This window comes from Apium graveolens, chromosome 10 (assembly GCF_009905375.1).
Source record: "Apium graveolens cultivar Ventura chromosome 10, ASM990537v1, whole genome shotgun sequence".
Lineage (NCBI taxonomy): Eukaryota > Viridiplantae > Streptophyta > Magnoliopsida > Apiales > Apiaceae > Apium > Apium graveolens.
The window spans coordinates 9,724,290-9,730,683 of record NC_133656.1 but is presented as its reverse complement, the minus strand read 5'-3'; the positions used below and the strand labels follow the sequence as shown (position 1 = coordinate 9,730,683).

Genomic DNA, 6,394 nt, shown 5'->3' with positions numbered 1-6,394 from the left:
GCTTTAACCCTGATATTACAGCTAGCAGCTATGGTTAGATTCAAGCAGACAGCACGTAAGACTTGTGATACCGGTGCGTATGTCCGAGCTCAGGTAGAATAAGAGATAGTTTTGTGTGAGGACTCGATATTAAAACCAGTTGTAATAGTTAGTAGTGTTGGGCTGTTCCAAACCCTAAACTGTAAGATCTTGGATTCAGTTGTATTTACTTTCTTTTAAATATTGTAATAGTTATATATTATGTATTGTTAAGTTGGGGGTGTGACACTATCAGACTTTAATCTTTATCTGATCATTTGCAAATGCACACACTCTCACTCCATATGAATGATGAAAAATAGTGTGGTGATTAAGTTATTTCTGACAAACAGTTAAGTATTATTTGAATAAATTCTGAGGACAAGTTCTGATGAAAGTTCTGATGATTAAACTCTGAAGAAAGTAGTCAGTATTTATGTGAAAAATCACAGAAACAAACATTCACTTTTTGAGTACAGAAGCCATGTTCTGATGATCGTTAAATTCTGATAATAGTCAAGTTCTGATGCAAATCCTGATGGAAACTCTGATGCTTACGTGGCACTATTTAATTACTTGGCTTATTTTTAGTATTTATTGTAACAGTTATATTTTTTCAGAAAATAATTAAGTGAGATAAAAACAGTGATAATCATTTGGTTAATGGGTTACGTGTTTGTTTTGGTAACAGCATGTGAGTAATAATTACTGCATGTTTACCGTGCCCACTCAATACTTTTTTGACTGTTTCCATACTGGCAGGTGTAAAAAGTCTGTTCTGCTTCACAAAAATAGTCGTTGTCACGTGGAGTGTATAAATAAGAGAGTTAAAATATTTTACAATCTTTTACCTACTTTTCTTATTTTCTAATATCTCTTATTCTCTCTCACTCGTTAATATTCTCTGAAGCTATTTCTTACAGGCATTTTATCAAACACTTTTCGTACACACAACTTTTCACTTAATTTCTTACAAAAATGGCACCCAAGGACATCATCTTTAATGGATCCAAGTTCGTCCCTAATAACTACATGGCTATTCTTAGCAAGGACGATGCTCCTTCTGATCTTCACTTCGTTCAGGACTTTCTTGCTAACAGTAAGATTGGGTATGCTTTGACCCAACCACAATTACTCTCAGGAACTCAAATACCGGAGTTTTGGAGGACTGGGGTTTATGATGATGGTGGTGAAGCTGGGTCCCCAAGTATTATCTTCACAACAGGGGAAGATGAGCATCTAGTTAACTTGTCAACTATTCGATAAGCTCTACACTTGCCAGAAGATTGTACTTTTAATGCTCAGATTGAAGAAACACTTCTACAAGGTATGATGGCCAATCTTGGCTATGAGAAAAGTCTGTCCAAGCTGGGACAGCTGAAGAGGCCATATATCAGAAGGGAGTGGAGTTACTTCTTTGACTGCTTCATCAGAGCTTTTGCCAACAAATGCTCCAACTTTGATGCCATTCCCATTCTGAGTCAGCAAATAGGGTATGCACTTCTAAATCAAACTCACTTTGATTATGCTACTGCTATTTTGGGTTTTATTGGGGATAGGATGAATGAGGACCCAAATACTATTTACTTTGCTAGATTTTGTCAACTTATTTACAGTTTTTGTTGTCCTGATAAGTCCCAAAACTTTAGTAAGACAATTCAACCTTTTAAACTTGCTAAAAGGGCCTTCACAGACTTGTTATCTACTGATAATAAGAAAGAGATACTAAGACCCCTTCAAATTCCTACATCAGTAAAATGGTTCTTAGTAAACTCTGACCCCAACACATACTCACCCAAATTTCCTAAAGTTGCACCCTCTCAACCTCCATCAGCACCTACAACCAATACTCAACCAGCTCAATCCTCTCAACTACAACCACAGCCTACCATTAGAACTTATTTCCAACCTGCACAATCTTTTCAACCACAACCATCAGCACCTACTACCAAATCAACCTCTGGTACTTCCCAAAAAGTGCCAGTTGTAAAATCTTCAAGAGCAAAATCTATTCCTAAATCTCCACCAAGGAGAAGAAGGATGATTCTAAGGGATGAATCAGATGAAGATGAGCAAGTCCAGGTTCATGCATCAGAACCTGTGACAATAGAAGCTGAAAAAGAAATTTTTCAGAGGGAGGTAGCAGTTTAAGAGGCAACTACTCAGAAGGAGAATGAAGCTGAGGGTTCTGGTATATTAAAAAGGAAAAGAACTTCGAGTTCTAATGCTGCTCATGCAACACCTTCACAACCAAAGTCCAGATCAAAGAAGGTGAGAGCAGGAAGGCATATGGCATAACCTCAATCTGAGGATACTAAAGAAGCTGAGGAAGGGGATCAGGAATCTCTGATCTCATCAGAACCAATAGTAATTAAAGCTTTGCCACCTCCACCTCAAGCTGAAGAAACTGTTCAAGATACAGTGATCACACCTCCTGCCTCTCCAATCAGAGAAAAAGCTACAATTGAAGATTCAGGATTAAGTCCTGAAATTGACATTCATAGGCTGAACATTCCATCTGTCCTGTTTCTGGAATCACCACAAGGATAAGTGACAACTCCACCTGTTTCTCCATTAAATATTGAAATACCTACTCCTCCAATTATGGATGTGGAAATAGATGAAGTTGTATCAGAATCTCCTACAGCCACACACACACTTGTGTTGTCAGAAGATGATGAGTGTCTAGCAAGTTCTGGAGAGTCGACTCCAGTAAACACTCCAACTTAAATTCTTGGAAAGGAGGCACTGCTTAAAAAGTTTGTTGAACAAGATGCTCCTGTTCCATGGGAGGAAACTCACAGAGGAGTTGAATGGACCAAGAAGTGGAATGAATCTGATTTTATTCCCAGCTCAAAAGTTCTGTCAGATCATATTGCAAAAGCTGATGAGTTATTGACAAACTCTGACTTCAAAGCTCAACTTAAAGTCACAGCTCTCAGTACTAAAAGTCTTCAAGGTCAACACTCCATTACTCATGCCAAGGTTGATAAACTACAGGAAAATGCTGATAAGCTGCACCTGATGCTCAAGCTAGACAAGAACAGGTTTATCAGACCTATTCATGAAAAAGTAGAGGCTATTGAGAAAGTTCAAGAAAAGCAACAGGCCCAACTAACTGAGGTCCTACAGAATCAAGCCTCTCAACGGACTCAACTGAATGAAATCCAATCTTCAGTGGAACTTCTTCTCTCTCTACTCCTACCAGATGATGCCAAAAAGGGGGAGAAGGTAGTTAAGTCCAAATACTCAACTAGTCAAGTATTGAAGAAGAAGGATGATAAAGGAGATGACCAGGGAAACCCTAACAAAGGTAAAGGTCAAGGTCAAGGGAAAAGCAGCAAAGTTTCTTCACAAGAACTAAATCCTAATTTTAGAAAATCTTCTACCTAGAAGAATACAAGTTCTGAAGCTGTGAATGCCCAAAATCTGATAGCAAGTTCTGATATCAAGTTCTGATCTTCTCATTCAAGGAGGAAGTCAAGACTCTCAGAAGTTTTTGCAAACTCTGAAGCTTAAGGGAAGGGAGACTATAGTCTATTATAAAGATCCCAAGATTCAGACACTTGATGAAGAAATTGCTCGAAGATTATTTCTCAAGCATAATCCTAGAATGGATTTAGAGACTTTAAAGGAGGAAGAAGCTAGATTTGCAGCTGAGAAGACAAATCTCAAATCTAAAGCTTCTAATGCAAAGAAACCTCCAAGGCCTAAGGCAAAAGGCATTGTGATTAAGGAAACTTCTGAGGCTTCAAAGCCCAAGACAAGATCACAAGTTGAAATTGATCCCAAGGCAAAAGGGAAAGGAAAGATTGATGAACCAACAAAGACGCAGGAGATGAAGATTCCTCAAATCCTGATGAAACCTGTGTGCAAAATAGTTCAGGTTTTTGATGATACACCTGCTAAAGATGAAACTGTTGAAACTCTGAAAAGAAGAAAGATAACAGAAGAATCCAAGACAACCTCTGACTTAGCTCAAGTTGTTCAGAGTGAAGACATTTCAGAATAGCAAGGTATAAATGAAACAGCAAATCCTGATCAAATCATCAAGACATCAACCTCTAACAAAGCTCAAGTTGATTTGAACAAAATGACAGTTGCTGATAAGAAAAAACTCCTATAGAAAAATGTTAATCCATCAGATCCTAAGAAAAGTCATGACTATTGGATTGAAAGCCAGAGAAACAAGAGACAGAGCTGGATTAGGTTCTGAAGAAGCCAAGATCAAAACATAAGTTGAAGTACTAACAAGAGATCCATTTTTATTAACTGACAAACCACTTGAGAAAGTTACACATAAACACCTTGATAAGGTTATATTTGTTCAAGTGGTACTGGATGTTCATGATATGAGTAATGTCAAAGAAAAGATGATTTTGTTTCTTGAAGATGGAAGAACATACAGAATGTCAGAATCAGATGTCCTGAACAAATCTCTGAAAGAACTTCAATTCTTTCATTATCTTTTGGAGATAAGTCTGAGATTACCAGGAGATGGTCAAATTTCATAATGAAGACCATAAGGGATAAATCCAGAATCTCTGGATCAAGGATTTAGAACTTTCCATGAGTCATAGATAATTGTTATGCATGAGTCATAGATAATTTTAACCATCTTACTTGCCCTATATTATCATGATAGATAACTTGTGCTTTAAACCTTTATGTTGTCAAATTCTATAGACATATAGGGTCTCAATATAATTGGTGTACTCAGCTTATATCCCTTTTGTGGATGTCTGGTAGTATGGTATTCGTGCAACAAAAGTTGACGTTTAGCAGTTTCGTGTTATCTGATTAGTGTCATCACCATTGCATGCTAAGGTTAAGAACAATAAGGCTATTGAATAAGTATTTAATGAAGTTAGAATTCCATGTTTGTCTTATATAATATATACCTCTCTTTACTCTCTTAGTTATAATTGTTAGTTAAATTCTTAGTTATAAACAATCCCAATTTGTTATTTGTCTTAGCATTGGATAATAGCCATATCATTGTTGCATAAGTGCATAAATTAATTAGTTAACCAAAGCCAGTCTCTGTGGGAACAAACTAGAAATAATTATATATTACTTGCGAACGTGTATACTTGCGTGTATTATTAGCGCGTGTTTAGTGACTAACAAGTTTTTGGCGCCGCTGCCGGGGACTGCAGTGTTAAAGTTCATTGACTCGGACATTGTTACTTATCTATTACCTTGTCTTATTTCAGGTACTCTAGCGAGCGAGTATGCATACGCGTTCGTGATCTCATAAGAGAACTCTGGATAAAGCCGAGGAAGAAGTTGTAGTGTTTCGAAGGGAGGTTTTTTAGGACGAAGAGAAGATAGAAGAAGAAGAGAAAGTAGAGGAACCAGTTTTGGTAGTGATGGGGGATCAAGCAGAAATTCCTAAGGCTTTGATGGACTATTCTCAGCCAAAGATCAATGATATTTAGTCAAGCATCATCAGGCCAGCCATCTCGGCTAACACTTTTAAGATCAAGCCAAGTACGATTTAGATGATACAGAACTCAGTTCAGTTTGGGGGTTCTCCTACTGAAGACCCCAACATGTACATCACGGATTTTATTGAGATCTGTGACACTTTCAAGTTCAATGGTGTGACTGAAGATGCTATCAAGCTGCGACTCTTCCCATTCTCTCTAAGGGATAAAGCGAAGTGCTAGTTATATTCTCTACCACCAGGGTCTATCACCACTTGGGAGGATCTTGCTCAAAAGTTTCTCACTAAATTCTTCCCTACGGAGAAGACTGCCGCAATTAGGAATGCTCTTACTCAGTTTGCTCAACAAACTGGAGAATCTCTATGTGAGGATTGGGATCCATATAAGGAGATTCCAAGGAAGTGCCCACACCATGGCATGCCTGATTGCATGATTATAAACTGTTTCCACAATGGATTGGGTGCTACTTCTAGACCCATGCTCGATGCAGCATCAGGAGGAGCCTTGTGGGCTAAGAGCTACAATGAATCTTATGAATTGATTAAATTGATGGTTGCTAATGAATACCCAGAATCCTTCTCAGAGATTGACTTAGGGAAAAGTAGCTGGAATTTTGGAGTTGGATGCAGTAACTGCTATAGCTGCCCAACTTAAGGCTTTGACGATGAACGTGGACACTTTGACTAACTATGGAGTTAATCAAATCACTATTGTCTGTGAGCTTTGTGCTGGTGCCCATGAGACTGATTAGTGCGCTATTTCTAGTGAATCAGCTCAGTTCGTGAGCAATTTTCAGCGATCGCAGCAACCTGTACCAGCCACTTATCATCCCAACAACCGCAATCATCCTAATTACAGTTGGAGCAACGCTCGGAATGCGGTTCAGTTGCCTTATCAGCAGTATCCAGTTAAGCAGTATGACCCCC

General features: G+C 38.2%; 1 non-coding gene across 1 annotated transcript; it reads right to left on the bottom strand.

The window, feature by feature from the left end:
- Positions 1 to 5,780: 5,780 nt before the first annotated feature.
- LOC141694068 (small nucleolar RNA R71) lies at positions 5,781 to 5,887 on the bottom strand. Its single transcript, XR_012563400.1, has one exon. It is a non-coding gene; the product is annotated as a small nucleolar RNA R71 (small nucleolar RNA).
- Between the last annotated feature and the right edge of the window lie 507 nt (positions 5,888 to 6,394).